Source organism: Schistocerca piceifrons, chromosome 4 (assembly GCF_021461385.2).
Source record: "Schistocerca piceifrons isolate TAMUIC-IGC-003096 chromosome 4, iqSchPice1.1, whole genome shotgun sequence".
NCBI classification, from domain to species: Eukaryota; Metazoa; Arthropoda; class Insecta; order Orthoptera; family Acrididae; genus Schistocerca; species Schistocerca piceifrons.
In genome coordinates this window covers 612,746,253-612,765,576 of record NC_060141.1, presented here as the reverse complement: position 1 = coordinate 612,765,576, position 19,324 = coordinate 612,746,253, and positions in this window count along the sequence as shown.

Below are 19,324 nucleotides of genomic sequence, written 5' to 3'. Positions count from 1 at the left end.
TTCATGGCTATGTACAGGAATATGGTAATCTTATTAGGCGCAGACTGAAACTTGACTATAGACTGGTACAGACTAATGCAGACTGGTACAGACTGGTGCAGACAAATGCAGACTGACTAATCGGAGGTCTGTACTCTCGTTATAATTCCTCGCGCGTTCCGATATCACTGCGCAAGTGTGATCCGCGGGAGAAAAGGTTCTACGTTAGCAGCAATCTCATTGGCTGCATTACATATTAATACGCGGATCGGCGGAAGCAGAATTTGGTCCGTCTTTATGGCAGCGCCATCTCGTAGTGCGGAGACGGACGAGCGCTGCGCCTGCGCTGTTGTGCTTAGCGGGGCGCGCTCTAGTGGGAAAGTTGTGTACGCGCTGACTACGCGGAACTATGTACACAACAGAAGGCAATGAAAAACAGTGGAAAGAAAAAAAAAGTGGACGGCGAAAACCATAATTCATGTATACAAAAGAAAATATTGCTTGAACGGCTCCACTTACGAATGAAATGTGATTTCTTTTAACTTTAGATTATAATCGGATCGATTAGTGCACTCGTAAACGATGCGAGCTGGAATTTTTGATGAAACGTTTCCACACAATCAAAGCACCAAATGCTGTTTGCGATACAACCACAAAAATCGATGGGTATCCCCAACGATCGAAAGCAGACAAGGGCACGTCAGTGTAAGATCAAGCTGAAAGTATCGTTGCAGTGAACCATACAGCTATAAATGAGGCGAACCTAATGTTTTGGGCTGTATAGGGACGGCGGCTTCACGTTTTTTCACGTATTGACACCTCCCTTCTTTTTTTACTTCAATGCTCGCTGCGGTCACTTCTACATCGTCGTTGGCTGCACAAGGCCGCGCAGCAAAATTTAACGTAATTTTCCACACATTGAGAAGTTCGTAGATGGATGGGTATAGCACAGCGAGTTGTGTCACGTGGCCAGGATGGCGCTACAGCTATTTGAGGAGCGTGACAGTTAACTCAAGTAGATGGCTTGGCCACCTATATTCACTTGATCTGGACCTGATGACTCACATCCTGGACACTGTTGTATGCCAGCACCGCTCCGACAGACCACCGAAACGTAAAATTGTGCGACTGGATTCGTCATTTCCTGTCAAGACGGTCGCAGTTCGTAGTAATAGACGGCAAATAATCGAGTAAAACTGAAGTGATATCAGGTGTTCCCCAGGGAAGCCTCTGCTGTTCCTGATCTATATAAATGACCTGGATGACAATCTGAGCAGTTCTCTTAGGTTGTTCGCAGATGCTGTAATTTACCGTCTAGTAAGGTCATCCGAAGACCAGTATCAGTTGCAAAGCGGTTTAGAAAAGATTGCTGTATGGTGTGGCAGGTGGCAGTTGACGCTAAATAACGAAAAGTGTGAGGTGATCCACATGAGTTCCAAAAGAAATCTGTTGGAATTCGATTACTCGATAAATAGTACAATTCTCAATGCTGTCAATTCAACTAAGTACCTGGGTGTAAAAATTACGAACAACTTCAGTTGGAAAGGCCACATAGATAATATTGTGGGGAAGGCGAGCCAAAGGTTGCGTTTCATTGGCAGGACGCTTAGAAGATGCAACAAGTCCACTAAAGAGACAGCTTAAACTACACTCGTTCGTCCTCTGTTAGAATATTGCTGCGCGGTGTGGGATCCTTACCAGGTGGGATTGACGGAGGACATCGAAAGGGTGCAAAAAAGGGCAGCTCGTTTTGTATTATCATGTAATAGGGTTGACAGTGTGGCAGATATGATACGCGAGTTGGGATGGAAGTCATTAAAGCAAAGACGTTTTTCGTCGCGGCGAGATCTATTTACGAAATTTCAGTCACCAACTTTCTCTTCCGAATGCGAAAATATTTTTGTTGAGCCCAACCTACATAGGTAGGAATGATCATCAAAATAAAATAAGAGAAAACAGAGCTCGAACAGAAAGGTTTAGGTGTTCGTTTTTCCCGCGCGCTGTTCGGGAGTGGAATGGTAGAGAGATAGTATGATTGTGGTTCGATGAACCCTCTGCCAAGCACTTAAATGTGAATTGCAGAGTAATCATGTAGATGTAGATGTAGATTGCATTTCAACGATAAATTAACACGCATATAAACTGGTGGTCATAATGTTTTACCTCATCAGGGAAGGCCGCCTGAAAAGAAGGTGACTTTCATTTTCAGGGCTTGAAGGTGAGCATCAGTGTGGAGTACGTCGTCACGATAGATACGTAAGCAGCAGTGAGCCGCAGGTGCAGCGGCAACACCCTCAGCAGGTGGGTTGCGGGCCGCTCAGAGGACACCTGTGACGCCAGCAGCCGCAGCTCGCGGTGGGCGACGCCGCCCACCCGCCGCCCCTCCAGCAGCAGCTGCGAGCACAGCCTCGGAGTGCGGTCTGCCTCCCTCGCTACACAGTGAGCGGGAACTACCACTACTGCCAGAGAGGTAACAGTAAAAACCAAAGCGTACCAGATGAACCAAGTATTCCATGGATCCCACAATGGCACACTTGTACTTCCATCAGAATAACTAGTAGCGAGACAATAAACCATTAGTACAGACTGCAACGACGCCGCGGACAAGTAAATAGCCAGGAAACCTTCATGAAGTGAAGTCACTACACCCGACAGTTCACTGAGCACCCTGTACGCGCGCCTTAGAGTTCTCACTGTGGCCAGCGAGTGATGGAAGCTGGATGCGAGAGACGACTCGGTTGACACACAGAAATGATCTGTTCTTCTTTGATATATTTTGTGAGTTCCGCCTCTCATACTAAGAAGGGAAAAATTGAAGGAAGAAACTCTCTCCTTTATAACGAGTTGTAAATTTGCAAATATTACAGTAATAATTATACTTGGTATAGTACTGTATAACTGGAGCAACCATTGTAGCTTGTATTCTGTTTTGATATCTGATGTACACACATAAATAACATCCAAAATATAAAAGGAAAGCAGTAACAACAGCTGCAATATTACAAACTTTCTGACAGATCCATTCACTGGACCTACGTGGGACTCTAAAGCATTGTCGTATGTCACTATCAGATGGCAAATTTTTGCGTATTTCTTAGCATTGCAAAAGAATTCGCCAGACATGGAAACGATGTACAAAATAAAATACTGAAAATAGTTCAAAAATTGAACTATGTCTGCCAGTGATTTAATTTGGATATTTTTTTGTAAGGTGAGAATGATGCACGCAGAAGCAAGCTGCAGCATACAAGCAAGGATTGCTATGACAAGATCCGAGGTTGATCTCTTCAAAGACACAGTTCGCACGTCGAGGGTGAATGACGATATGCCACACAACTTGCACACAAGTAGAAGTGGTTTGCTGGCCTGCAGCAGTTGCACAGTGGCTTCTGGCACTGAGGAGGTGCATCGATCCGCTGACATCACCTGTAACAGTACAGATGTGTTACATTTCCATTAAGGTTGCCGCCGACAAAAATTACGTAAATTGGAAAACTGGGGCTTGGACCTTAACTTCGACAATTTCTGTATCTGTATCTGAATTTGTACAGACGTACTCTGCGAGACGTACAATCACGTGCAGATGCAAAGAGGGAGAGAAGCAGTGGGGTCGGGTTTAGAGTGTTATTGCACATACTCCCCCCATCCCCCCGCCCCAAAAATCGTTATAGCAAAAATACTTATACTTTTACGTGTCTTTGCTACCTTTTAGAGAAGAAAGTAGTACAAAAGCTAAGAATTTCAAAAATAGCAAGGATTTCTAAGAAAATAACACAGGATACATTCAATTGATAGCAGGAGGGCTGGTCATCTTGGTTTTGTGTGCAGTTTGAGCGCCTGCAGAAAACATTCCAACCAGGGAAAAGAGCCCATTCACTGGATGACTACACGTGCTGTCAACAACAAATCCGACATGACCCGTGAAGCCACATGTACACAACTGAGCATTCAAATTGTTACACCACGAAGATGACGTGCTACAAACGCGAAATTTAACCGACAGGAAGAAGATCTGTGATATGCAAATGATTATCTTTTCGGAGTGGCGACACCTACAACGTGCTGACATGAGGAAAGTTTCCAACCGATTTCTCATACACAAACGGCAGTTGACCGGCGTTGCCTGGTGAAACGTTGTTGTGATGCCTCGTGTAAGGAGCAGAAATGCGTACCATCACGTTTCCGACTTTGATAAAGGTCGGCTTGTAGCCTACCGCGATTGCGGTTTATCGTATTGCGACATTGCTACTCGCGTTGGTCGAGATCCAATGACTGTTAGCAGAATATGGAATCGGTGGGTTCAGGAGGGTAATACGGAACGCCGTGCTGGATCCCGTTGGGCCTCGTATCACTAGCAGTCGAGATGACAGTCATCTTATCCGCATGGCTGTAACGGATCGTGCAGCCACGTCTCGATCCCAGTGTCAACAGATGGGGACATTTGCAAGACAACAACCATCTGCACGAACAGTTCGACGACGTTTGCAGCAGCATGGACTATCAGCTTGGAGACCATGGCTGCGGTTACCCTTGACGCTACATCAGAGACAGGAGCGCCTGCGATGGTGTACTCAACGACGAACCTGGGTGCACGTCATTTTTTCGCATGAATCCAGGTTCTGTTTACAGCATCATGATGATCGCATCCGTGTATGGCGACATCGGGATGAACGCACATTGGAAGCGGGTATTCGTCATCGCCATACTGGCGTATCACCCGGCGTGATGGTATGGGGTGCCATTGGTTACACGTCTCGGTCACCTCTTGTTCGCATTGACGGCACTCTGAACAATGGACGTTACATTTCAGACGTGTTACGACCCGTGGCTCTACCCTTCATTCGATCCCTGCGAAACCCAACATTTCAGCATTATAATGCACGACCGCATGTTGCAGGTCCTTTACGGGCCTTTCTGGATACAGAAAATGTTCGATTGCTGCACTGGCCAGCACATTCTCCAGACCTCTCACCAACTGAAAACGTCTGGTCAATGGTGGCCGAGCAACTGGCTCGTCACAATACGCCAGTCACTACTCTTGATGAACTGTGGTAACGTGTTGAAGCTGTATGGGCAACTGTACCCGTACACGCCATCCAAGCTCTGTTTGACTCAATGCCCAGGCGTATCAAGGCCGTTAATACGGGCAGAGGTGGTTGTTCTGGGTACCGACTTCTCAGGATCTATGCACCCAAATTGCGTGAAAATGTAATCACTTGTCAGTTCTAGTATAATATATTTGTCCAATGAATACCCGTTTGTCATCTGCATTTCTTCTGGGTGTAGCAATTTTATTGGCCAGTAGTGTAGAACTGGGATACCAAAGGAAGCTGAGTGAGGCAATACAGAAAAAGAAATACCCTACACAAAGAAAAAAGTTATAGCAGAAAGACTGACCTCTAATCGTAGGTGAAAAAGACTGAAGGTAACAGCACTGCCTCATTCACATGCTTACATAGCTATTATCCTCGGACCTGTGTTTACAATCGTAGTATTGTGAGAAATACTGGTAGCCGATAAGGTTACTACGATTCTGAATAACATAAAACATCATGTCAAAGTTGTTTGAGATTATTGCTGTTATAGTTTGAAAAACAACTGAATGATACACCTGCTTCTTAAGTTTTCAGACGAACGTTATTGAAAGGCTGTTACTGCCTTAATTACAATACCTTGGTAGTTATGCTGAAACGATATACTATGGAAACAAAGGAGTAAAGCAAACATGAGGAGGATGTTACAAAAAATGTGTTGCAGGAATCTACTCAAGGGTGGTGTTTTCGTTGCTCACCGTTCCTAGCGATTACTGGCGGACATTCAGCCACCCTTCAACAGTTACCGAATGAGTCTTGTTATGTGCAATAGATAACAAAACCATTATACCTGAAGTTAAAGAGCTAGGGGTCTCGATAATCGCTGCTTTCTGTGACCTTTCACCAGGTTCGCCAAAAACAGAAGGAAGACTCATTAAGAATACTCACAGAATTCCACTCATGGTCCCAACTGTCTCAATAAGATGCAAGTTTATAACGAACAGTGTCACCGGTAAATGATACATGGCAGCTTCATATGGCAACCCGGTTCAGATTATCTGTTCCCAGAGGACTGGGTGTAGCTGCTGCCCGTAGTTTATTGTTATTATCTGTTTATTCGTCAGCGCCTGTCGAATATTCGTACGATCTTCGCGCGTGCAGTCCTTTGGAATGACCTCTTTTTGTTATACTGTCAATGATTCGACCTTTCTCAATGTCCAGAGATGGCTGTGAGCTGTATTTGTAAGTCCACGGGGCATGCTGTGTTGGCATTTCAATCGGAAAAGTTCCATTACGGTTAGACGCACCCAGTAGTCATCATATAGTGACATCATTCTTCATCTACTAAAATTGCTTTTTTTCTGTTAGAAAATAAAGTTATACAAGGATTAAACTGTAATCGTGTTCATGATGTCAAGAATCCAGCCCGGCATTCTAAGCAGGGAAACACTGAAGGTAGAAACTCTCTCTTTTATAACCAATTGTAAATTTGCAAATTTTATGGTTGTTGGTTGGTTGTTTTTGGGGAAGGAGACCAGACAGCGAGGTCATCGGTCTCATCGGATTAGGGAAGGACGGGGAAGGAAGTCGGCCGTGCCCTTTGAAAGGAACCATCCCGGCATTTGCCTGGAGCGATTTAGGGAAATCACGGAAAACCTAAATCAGGATGGCCGGACGCGGGATTGAACCGTCGTCCTCCCGAATGCGAGTCCAGTGTCTAACCACTGCGCCACCTCGCTCGGTAAATTTTATGGTCATTTGCTTTGTATTGTAATGTATAACCCGAGCAAACATTGTAGCTCGTCTTGTGTTTGGATGTATGGAGTACACAATAAACAACGTCCAAAATACAAAAAGAAATCAGTAACAAAAGCTGCAGTATCACAAGCTTTCTGGCAGATGCACTCGCTGGCTATAGGTACGGCTGCAAAGCCTTCTCATATGCTACTAGCAACCGAAACATTTTTGCGTACTTCTTAGCATTGCAAAAGAAGCGCCAGACACAGAAACGATGTACAAAATAAAATACTGAAAATAGCCTAGAAACGGAACTATGTCTAACAATATGATAATTCGAATGCTTTTCACTAAGGCCATCGGTACAAGCGATGACGTGTTACACTTCCATTCAGGATGTTATTGACAGACTAATTATGTAAAATGGCAGAAAGAGGTGTGGACGTAACTTCGATAATTTCTGTATCTGTGTCTCAATTTGCACGTTCGAACAGTGCAGATGCATAGAGAGGGAGGTAAGCGGCAGGGTGGTGTCTTGAGTATCATGGCCAATATCCTTTGCCCCCAGTCACCCCCCCCCCCCCCCCCCGCCCTCCTGCAAATAAAAATAGCAATTTATATTTTTGCATTATAAATTTACAAATTGATTTCCTAACACAATAACATGATATAAAACCTGAGTATGTCGAAAATGGGGGAGGTTTCTAGAAATCGCAATTTACGTTTAACATAGGATAACTTTCATGTTCTAGATTCAGAGTGTGCCACTGTGGTTATGTCTCCAGTATTTTTTATTGTTATTATTATTAAAATCATAAGCATATCAAAGTGGGTATGATTACATATTTATTTTTGGGTGACGGGGAGGATAGAGATAGTAATAATCTGAGGAACAGTGATCCCTTCCAGCCCTGGACCGGCATATTGTTTGAGTGTGTGGCGGAGTGTGCATAACTGTGCAATAAACCATTGCCCAACTTAAGCTCCCAGCCGGCCGAAGTGGCCGCGCGGTTCTGGCGCTGCAGTCTGGAACCGCGAGACCGCTACGGTCGCAGGTTCGAATCCTGCCTCGGGCATGGATGTGTGTGATGTCCTTAGGTTAGTTAGGTTTAACTAGTTCTAAGTTCTAGGGGACTAATAACCTCAGCAGTTGAGTCCCATAGTGCTCAGAGCCATTTGAACTGAAACTCCCACCTCCCGCTTTCCTTTTCTCACGGATCTATTTGCCAGGATCGTTACGTGAGTATACTGCTCGCCTTTCAAACTGCAGCACCATGAGGGTGGGGAGCAATAAACGTAATGTCATTACAAATTACGATATTCTTGATAGCAACACAACTCAGTGGCAGATAGATAAAAGATTTCTGTGGACCAACAAGCATCCCGAGATCATGTTGTCACTGTAACTTGTGTTTCAGTCATCAGACATCTCAGGTGATAATTACAGTGAAACTGCGATCTGTGGATGTTTGTTGGTCAAACAAAACTTTTTATCTGCTTACTATTGTAACGAATTGTGATGAAGACTATTAAAATTTGCAATACGAAAATAATATACACTCCTGGAAATGGAAAAAAGAACACATTGACACCGGTGTGTCAGACCCACCATACTTGCTCCGGACACTGCGAGAGGGCTGTACAAGCAATGATCACACGCACGGCACAGCGGACACACCAGGAACCGCGGTGTTGGCCGTCGAATGGCGCTAGCTGCGCAGCATTTGTGCACCGCCGCGGTCAGTGTCAGCCAGTTTGCCGTGGCATACGGAGCTCCATCGCAGTCTTTAACACTGGTAGCATGCCGCGACAGCGTGGACGTGAACCGTATGTGCAGTTGACGGACTTTGAGCGAGGGCGTATAGTGGGCATGCGGGAAGCCGGGTGGACGTACCGCCGAATTGCTCAACACGTGGGGCGTGAGGTCTCCACAGTACATCGATGTTGTCGCCAGTGGTCGGCGGAAGGTGCACGTGCCCGTCGACCTGGGACCAGACCGCAGCGACGCACGGATGCACGCCAAGACCGTAGGATCCTACGCAGTGCCGTAGGGGACCGCACCGCCACTTCCCAGCAAATTAGGGACACTGTTGCTCCTGGGGTATCGGCGAGGACCATTCGCAACCGTCTCCATGAAGCTGGGCTACGGTCCCGCACACCGTTAGGCCGTCTTCCGCTCACGCCCCAACATCGTGCAGCCCGCCTCCAGTGGTGTCGCGACAGGCGTGAATGGAGGAACGAATGGAGACGTGTCGTCTTCAGCGATGAGAGTCGCTTCTGCCTTGGTGCCAATGATGGTCGTATGCGTGTTTGGCGCCGTGCAGGTGAGCGCCACAATGAGGACTGCATACGACCGAGGCACACAGGGCCAACACCCGGCATCATGGTGTGGGGAGCGATCTCCTACACTGGCCGTACACCACTGGTGATCGTCGAGGGGACACTGAATAGTGCACGGTACATCCAAACCGTCATCGAACCCATCGTTCTACCATTCCTAGACCGGCAAGGGAACTTGCTGTTCCAACAGGACAATGCACGTCCGCATGTATCCCGTGCCACCCAACGTGCTCTAGAAGGTGTAAGTCAACTACCCTGGCCAGCAAGATCTCCGGATCTGTCCCCCATTGAGCATGCTTGGGACTGGATGAAGCGTCGTCTCACGCGGTCTGCACGTCCAGCACGAACGCTGGTCCAACTGAGGCGCCAGTTGGAAATGGCATGGCAAGCCGTTCCACAGGACTACATCCAGCATCTCTACGATCGTTTCCATGGGAGAATAGCAGCCTGCATTGCTGCGAAAGGGTGATATACACTGTACTAGTGCCGACATTGTGCATGCTCTGTTGCCTGTGTCTATGTGCCTGTGGTTCTGTCAGTGTAATCATGTGATGTATCTGACCCTAGGAATGTGTCAATAAAGTTTCCCCTTCCTGGGACAATGAATTCACGTTGTTCTTATTTCAATTTCCAGGAGTGTAGATTGATGTGACTCCTTTGCCTGACGATGTCAGGTTTTGCAACCGTCATATTGGCTTGACATGAGCTGTGTTCAAGTGATTAGCATTTCAGCAAAACCGTACAAAGCATCTATGAGTAATATCATATACATTCTTTGTAATGAGGAAACGTTACAGGGCTTGTATGGATTTCATAGATGATATCTGGAAAATTGTTTGTGTCTCGGTAGACTGTTTTATGCCTTGAGTAAGAAATAGCAATGTCTATCAGCACACGTGAGAATTCCAGAGCGCCAAGCTCATGATGGAAAAGGTCATAAAGGCAGTGTGTTTGGCGGGCATCAAGATTCACGTTTCAACAATCACCCTGAGATTTTCTCTGAAAATTTTTGTCATGTTGGTGAAGAATATGGTGAGGGCTTGCGTCAAGACATCAGAGTGATGTCTCAGATGCGCTTAAATACCAATGTGATGGCAGACTGCTGTTGGTTGCATCACTCAGGCAATTCATCAAAAATGGTTCAAATGGCTCTGGGCGCTATGGGACTTAACATCTGAGGTCATCAGTCCTCTAGAACTTGGAACTACTTAAACCTAACTAACCTAAGGACATCACACACATCCATGCCCGAGGCAGGATTCGAACCTGCGAGCGCAGCAGTCGCGCGGTTCCGGACTGAAGTGCCTAGAACCGCTCGGCCACAACGGCCGGTGGGCAATTCATCGTAAAAAAATAACTGGTCAGGTGCTAGTAGGACTCACGCGCTTAATGGTTCCCTACAAACGTAATTGTGCCTATAGACAGTTCACCCAATTCGGAAATCAAGGATCTCGATGATTTTTACCTGTTTTCATCGTTGATACTGACAAGATATTGGTCCCAGGGGTTTCAAGACTTTCGAGGATGATTTAATTTCAAGGTTCAAGTCGTATTACAAATGACGAAAGAAAAATAAGATATTAAGATTCTGAACGTGGCTGCGCTTCAGCAACTGTGCATGCAAGGGCTTCAGTGGATTAAAAATAACAGCCAACCAGTTGCAAAATATAGGTTTACTAACGTTTTTAAGACCGTCTTCTTCAGAATCTGTAGGATCACATTATTTATAGCCAATGTGGGAGTCGTTGACACTGTCTAGCACCTGTCATACACTTAGTCAAAAGAGTGATAGTTTTCAGACAAAGCCCAACAGTAGATGGCTACAGCTTTTGTATAACGTATTTTAAATGGTGAGTAGCTGATGAGATGTTCTAGACAGAGTCAACGACTCCCACATTGCCAATAGATGACGTAATTTTCCGTATAAAATCTTCATAAGAAGACTATTTAAAACTGCGGAAACCATGCTCAAAGTTTAATAGACTGGTTGGCTGTTATTTCAAATTCATTGAAGACAAAACAGATATTTTTTTCATATGAGGTAATTACAAATTAACAATTTTCTTGTCCCTGTGGACTATTAGGGCTAAGTTTGTGAGTGTCAAATTATGTGACATAAATGGCAGTATTGATTGCACTGAATTACAATACTAGCGTTTATTGTACCGCCAAGGGACCATAGATCTTAGTACGCGACATAAATTTCAACTTTGTACGTCTACTTGGGGTTCTGAATAATTGGACAGACAGGTGGACAAAAAAGAGAGCTTATAGGGTTCCATTTTTTACCGGCTGAGGACGGTACCCTACAAAAAAATGTATTAGATTCTTGAAAGAGAAGGCAGAAGAAACAAAACGGCCATATCCTTCCTCTGAAATGTAAAGGTATTTTCATGTTTGTATTTAAATTGAGCTTTTGTTAATACTGAACAATTAAATTACCCCACATTCAAGCTGCCATGTGTTCTACCAATTTTCTCCTTTATAATGACGTCATATTGAAAATGAAATGTCATGTGGCTAGGGCGTCACGTCGGGTAGACCAGTCGCCTGGTGCAAAACTTTCGATTTGTCGCGTCGATGGTGATGAGATTGTGATGATGAAGACAACACAACAACCAGTCACTCAGCGGAGAAAATCTCCGACCCAGCCAGGAATGGAACCCGGGCATAGCATGCCATCGTGCTGACCACTTCTTTTTTTTAATTTTTTAAACTTGGGACCTTTGCCTTCCGCGTGCAAGTGCTCTACCACCTTCTTTTTTTCCTGCTTTAAAAAACTTTTTTAAATACATTTTTCTTTAATTGAAAAATGAGAGGTTTCATCTGCTTTGTAGCAAAAACAGTTACTGCATTTCTTCTACCTCGTGCAAACGGAAACGGAACAATAAAATAAAAACAAATGCAAATGCAAATTAACCAGGGCTGCCGACTAAGTTTTTTTTCTTTTTTTTCCCTAGTAGCACAGTAAGCAGCAGATTGGAGGAGCAAAGCGGGTAGGGGTCGAATTCCGAGGCCTAGCCACGATGTCTCTCCCCTGCCACCACTTAAGCGCACCAGCACATTTTTTTTTATTTTTTATTCCGAACTAAAAGGGCCATCTCGTCCGCTGGGATCACCTTATCGAAGCTGGCGGCCAGTAACAGGCGGTCGTCATTGCAATGGACATCACGAGTCATCAAGCGTCGGAGCGTCCGGGGCCGCTGCACAGTCAGAGACTGTTTCTGTTACCGTAGGGGAATCGTGGAAACATCACGTCTGCAAGTCAATGTCTTCTCACACCCGGCACACCCCAGCTGGTCGGTGGGTCCGTGAATGACGATCCCAAATAGTTGGCAAAAGGGTTCCTGTACTCCGTTCTGTTCGTTAAGACCAGGAACTCGTCGATCATGTATTGCCACAAATCGAGGCCTTTCTTTTGGCCGTCGCGTTACATGTAGTGTATCGCTCTTCCTTGTACCCAATTGACCGCATTCATCTGGGTCAGCGGGAAATAGACGGCGTCGGGATGAACGAGGTCCAGGGGCACAATCGAAACAGGGGCGGCGTAGCAGGAAAGCCAGTACCTGGCGGATCAGTTTCCAGCACTCGTGTGCGGGGCCACAGTTCAGTCTGTGTTCGTCCGTGTCTACCGTCGTGCAACGGGGGCACATAAGGTCGTCAGTTATGCTCGGTTTACACTAGCAAGTTGTCCGCAGCTCGTGGTCGTGCGGTAGCGTTCCCGCTTACCACGCCCGGGTTCCCGGGTTCGATTCCCGGCGGGGTCAGGGATTTTCTCTGCCTCGTGATGACTGGGTGTTGTGTGATGTCCTTAGGTTAGTTAGGTTTAAGTAGTTCTAAGTTCTAGGGGACTGATGACCATAGATGTAAAGTCCCATAGTGCTCAGAGCCATACACTAGCAAGTTATTGCAGCAATTTATTGAGCGGAGGAACTTGCTGCGCGATTTGCGAGTGGAAACATATCGCCAAGTCGACTTGCGACCGTAGCAATTTATTGCGGAAGTGACTTGCTGCATGTTTTCCGCTTCCAGTGTGAACACCACGTAAGTAGGAAGCGCAAGTTATAGTAAGTATGTCATCTGCATAACATTCATATTTAACATTTTACTTAATGTGGTGACTTAATTTTATGCAACCATCTTGCGTATTATATGCAAACAAATTTCAGAAACGGGAATGGATGAAGCAGGATACAGAATATTTTATTGAAGCCTTGGAGAGCTACGCCGAAATATGGAACGTGCATAACCGAGACTTTAAGGATAGAGTGAAGAAGATGAGCGCATTAAATGAAATCTCGTCAATATTCCACACATCTGTAAAAGAAGTACATAGAAAGTAGCATAACTTGAAGACACAAATCCTTTGCCACTTGCATCCACTCGCTTGTTGTTTTAGGAGTCTAGAAAAAGACGATGTGTAATTATTACATGTTCTATTTAATTAGCTTGTCACTTTCAATTTTATGAGCATTAGAAAAAAAAACATTTTTATAAGCATATCATTCTGTAAAATGCAGTTTATTTCAATAAAAATTTAATTTCATTGTTGTGTTTTCACATACCTTCAAATAATTTTCCCTTTTCAAGACGTTAAAAATGGCTCTACATACATCGGGTATGATCAGAGAAATCGTGCTGACGGGAATATGAAACAAGTACATTAGGGACTTGTATGAGTCTTCTGCAAATAAAAAATTTCAAAATTCAAACTTTTTTTGGTTGTATGTTTCACATAAATAAATGAAATGCCTATTTTATTCGTAGCTCACAGGTAGCTATAAATCATAGAGTGACTAACAAACGTTCCTTTGCTGAAATAGCAGTATGGAAGATTGTGTCTCGTTTTGATATGACGGGCGCTATTAACATCAACAAATACTCCAGATCATTTGAGGACATTCTGCAAAAGTTTTCAAAAGTCTCCATGCTCTCGATACTAAGTCCTTGCAAAAGATTATTTTAGGCACCATTTTACGATCTTCTCATTATCTACTCTCTAATCCAAATACTTCCTTTTTCACGTTTTGCACTACAATTACAAGAGCTGCAGCATATCTCACCCGCCTACTTGTCATTTTACACTTCGGCTGACAGTGGTACTGAAAGCATATGTAAACAGTATCAGCAAGTTGTTGACGCAAGTTTCTTGCCAAAGAACTTGCGGAAAAATCTTGCTTAATTCTTGCGCTGCTGTGTAAACACAGTTGCAAGCGGCTAGCAATAACTTGCAGCAATAACTTCTGCAGGCGACTTGCTAGTGTAAACCCAGTTTTAGGCGAATGGCATGTAGCCTTCGTCGGGTCGGAAATTTCTTGTTAGTGACGACATACCACGTCGACCGCACTAAAGTTGACCGGATGGCTCACCAAACCCGCGTCCAGTCGACCGCGGGGTGGCGTCGAACAGTGTCGTTAGCCGGATTCCAGCGTTGGAGAACAATATAATAAGTCTTTGATGCCCGATTCCGTGTCTCTGGTATAGGCCCCAACATGACCACTCAGCTATCGAGGCGGACGACGTCATGCTATGACAAATCTATACACGTTAGAAATTACGTTAGAAGACGACAAGCACCGTGTTCCGTTCGAGCTAGTCTATCTAAAGTTGATGCATACCTGACATGCATTTATAAATATAGCTGTACTAAAAACATCACTCTGCGATTTTTTTATAAATAGGAAAGAGTTTCATGTGTACTTGAGAATGGCCTCCGATTATTTTTTTTCAGTTTAGAATCTCGTTAATGCAAATCTTTCTAAACACATTAAAAACATAATAGGAACAATCGTGAATCTGTTCCATCAATTAGTTTCGAACTGAATGGTTTATGTACATAAACCACACCAGTAAAACAAATTGTGTAACTATCCCTTATAAGAACTTTTGCCTCCCAAATCAGCATTTTATGTACTGAACATTATTAAACTCATCTTTTATTAACCATTCTTTAAATGCTATTGTGTATCATTAACAGTTACTAAATGTTGTTTTGTATATCAAGATTTCAGGCTGATGACAGCAGACTGAATATCTGTCGTATAGTTACATATACTGATGGATATATGACAGTTAGTGCTTCCACACATTAGCTGAGCTGCATGGCGTATCTCCACTATTTAAAAACTGTTTAACTTTTATGATGTAAACAGATATTATTCTCATTTCAGCTTTATCAATAAATCCGATATATTAGCTACATTTATTACATAGTAATGTGTGGCCTAAAAGCAGCAGGTAAAATAAGAATTACAGCCCACTTCAATATAAATTTTACATATGATTTACTTATGTTCCAAAGCTCATAATAACTGTGACTGCTAACGAAAAGATAACAAGTTCATTGTAAAGAAGCAGTATGAGACTATAATACTTCAGTTGAACTCTTCCCTTACATAATACAACGTAGCCTTTCAGACTTGTGTTTACATCTGCTCTGAGACGCGTTGACTGATATAAATACTATTCCCTGATGTGTCGTCTCTGAGTGTGTGAGACATCTTTGGAGATAAAACGGCAACTGTAAAAAGAGTTCGAGAGGCCCCCGAGTTTATAGGGCCTCATTGAAGGCACCACCATTCGTCACTTGATACCAGAGGTATGAATATCTGTGGCTGGCGCTATCGTTCCGACTAAAAACGGTCCCTCCTAATTCTGTTGGCGAAAAATCGGCATACATATCTTATGTAACTTAATAGCTAATTTTTTGGTACAGTTATTATGGTTTTTGTATATCTTATGTCTCCCTACACATGCACGCATGATAACGAGTCGTCTTTCTTAAAAAGTTCGTCTTAGTGAACATCATTTCGTGACTTCTATCTTGGAATACCTGTTCTGCTATGAACGATATGTCAGTATGTTCCAGGCTGTAGTTCCTTTTGTGTTCAGCTAAATGGATTTAATAATAATTATTATGGTACCACAACTATATGTAAGTTTGTACACCACAAGTGTTACCAGTGGACGTCGTCTCTCTTTGCCTTTCTTAAGCATTTTTTTTTTTAATCTTCTCGGTGGGTGTAAAGATCTACATGGCCAACACTTTCCAGATCTGAACCATAATCTTGTTAATAAACGGGACGAATGCTTTCCTATTTGAAGGACCCCATTAGTCCTGGCTTTCTCTCTTCTTGGACAGAGTACTAGAAAGCCTGCAGTAGGTGGTACAGCTAATTTTGTAAATAAACTGTCTTGCAGATTTTATTATGCCTGTCCAGGAAGCTTTAATGATACCTCTTTTTTGCCTTGGATGATAGTTGTACTCCTTATGGCGCTATAAATCAGTGTTGGTAGCTTTCTCGTACACCTTATGGCCCAATGTCCCATCTGTTCGTTTAATTACAGATAGACAGAAAATTAAGGTGCCCATTGCTCTCTTTTTCAATCGCACATTGAATATTTGGGGTGATGTTAATGAGCTGTAGCAGGAAGACTTCAAACGACTCTTCGACGTGTTCCACATTACAAAGATATCACCCAGGTAACGATATCACACAACTGCTTGTGCTACAATTCTAGTAGTTATCCTAAATTTGTTGGACAACTCAGTGAATCATTCTCCTTTCTCACTCGTACTATCCAGCACGGTTCTCCCTTAACTATTCCATCCCATAACACATCGTTCCATACCACCATGGTTACTATATTTTTATCCTGCTTTTTTTTTTGAGTCATCAGTTTTCTGACTGGTTTGATGCGGCCCGCCACGAATTTCTCTCCTGTGCTAACCTCTATATCTCAGAGTAGCACTTGCAACCTACGTCCTCAATTATCTGCTGGATGTATTCCAATCTGTGTCTTCCTCTACAGTTTTTGCCCTCTACAAGGTCATCAGTCCCCTAGAACTTAGAACTATTTAAACCTAACTAACCTAAGGACATCACACGTATCCATGCCCGAGGCAGGATTCGAACCTGCGACCGTATTGGTCACGCGGTTCCAGACGTGCCCTCTACAGCTCCATCTAGTACCAAGGAAGTCATTCCCTCATGTCTTAATAGATGTGCTATCATCCTGTCCCTTCTCCTTATCAGTGTTTTCCACATATTCCTTTCCTCTCAGATTCTGCACAGAACCTCCTCATTCCTTACCTTATCAGTCCATCTAATTTTCAACAATCGTCTGTAGCACCATATCTCAAATGCTTCGATTCTCTTCTGTTCCGGTTTTCCCACAATACAAGTTTCACTACCATGCAACGCTATACTCCAGACGTACATTTTCAGAAATTTCTTCCTCAAATTAAGGACTATGTTTGATACTAGTAGACTTCTCTTGGCCAGGAATGCCATTTTTGCAATTGCTAGTCTGCTTTTAATGTCTTCCTTCCTCTGTCCGTGATTGGTTATTTTAGTGCCTAGGCATCAGAATTCGTTGACATTATCTACTTCGTGACCATTAATCCTAATGTTAAGTTTGTCGCTTTCCCTTTTCTGCTACTTCTTATTATTTTCGCCTTTCTTCGATTTACTCTCATCCATATTCTGTATTCATTAGACTGTCCATTCCATTCAGCAGATCATGTAATTCTTCACTTTCACTCAGAATAACAATGTCATCAGGCAATCGTATCATTGATACCCTTTCAGCTTGAATTTTAATTCCACTCCTGAAACTTACTTTTATTTCTATTATTGCTTCTTCGATGTACATTCCTGTCTTACACCCTTATTAATCCGAACATTTCGTTCTTGGTCGTCCACTCTTATTATTCCCTCTTGGTTCTTGTATACCGAGTGATCAAAAAGTCAGTCTAAATTTGAAAACTGAATAAACCACCGAATAATGTAGATAGAAAGGAAAAAATTGGCACACATGCTTGGAATGACGTGGGGTTTTATTAGAACAAAAAAGAAACAAAATTCACAAAATGTTCGACAGATGGCGCTGGGCAGCAAAACGTCAGTGACTGCGCATGACAATCGTGTATAAAAGGAGCTGTAATGAGAGAGAGAATCTCCGGCGGTAATCCGGAAGGATACCGCCCTTCGATTGGCCTTTCGGTTCTAATCGAAGCGTTAGGTGTATTGCAGGTGCGAGGCACCCTGCAGCGGTCCAGCCAGCAGCCAGCAGCCAGTAGCCAGCAGCCAGAGGCGGTTCCTGCTAGCAGCCAGCAGCGGTTCCTGCCAGCAGCCAGCAGCCAGGGTCCTAGCAGCCAGCAGCGGTTCCTGCCAGCAGCCTGCGGCCAGCGTCCAGCGGCCAGCCGCGGTTCCTGCCAGCAGCCAGCAGCGGTTCCTGCGAGCAGCCTGCAGCCAGCGTCCTAGGAGCCAGCAGCGGTTCCTGCCAGCAGCCTGCGGCCAGCGTCCAGTGGCCAGCCGCGGTTCCTGCCAGCAGCCGGCGTCCAGCAGCGGTCCCAGCCAGCAGCCAGCAGCGGTTCCTCCCAGCAGCCAGCGTCCAGCTGCGGTCCCAGCCAGCGTCCAGCAGCAGCAGCAGCAGCAGCAGCACTAGCGTCCCCACCGGCCGGCCAGCCAGGTCGCCTCCCCCGCCAGCAGCAGCAGAGTGGGGCTTCGGCCCCAGTCTCCTACATAGTTTCTCTGTCCCTTCTACTCTGTGTTTCTCGTCGCCTTCTTTGTCCTGTCCTGTGCTTTTCCCCTTCTCGTAATGTCGACCCCCACCACCGCCACTACTGCCACCACCACTGCCATCATATACACATCCCCCTCCTCCGCCGCCACCACTATCACGTGGTGTGCCACATCACTCCCCCCTCAGTCCATCCCTCCACTCCTCACTCTCCCATCTCCCTCACTATTTGTCGCCACATCCACGGTTCCTCCCTCCAGTGCCTCCTCTGATCCCTTCCCTCCACTCCCTCCCTTTGCTCCTTCCGTTTCTGCGGCCCCCGCTAGGGTGGTCGCCCGGAGGGCTACGGCCCACGCTCCACTCTCCCCTTCGCCTTCATCGTCATCGTCATTGTCTTCACCGTCGCCTTCGCCATCGCCCTCACCATCTCCGGCGCAGCCTCCGGTACTGGGACCTGCCAGACCCGCCACCTTCCAGTCGCTCCCATCCCCCACACCTCCTCCGTCGCCGTCAAGCGCGCCAGTGGCACCCCTGCCTCCTCTACTCCCAAAAAGGCTCCGCCTCGTCCCCCTTCCCCCACCCATGATGCCATGGATGTCTCCCCGCCTGTCTCTGCCCCTTCCTCCTCCTCCTCTACCCCCTCCTCCTATCGCTACCTCCTCTCCCATCCTGATCCCTCCCTTTTTGAAGCCCAGAACCTCACCCTCTTC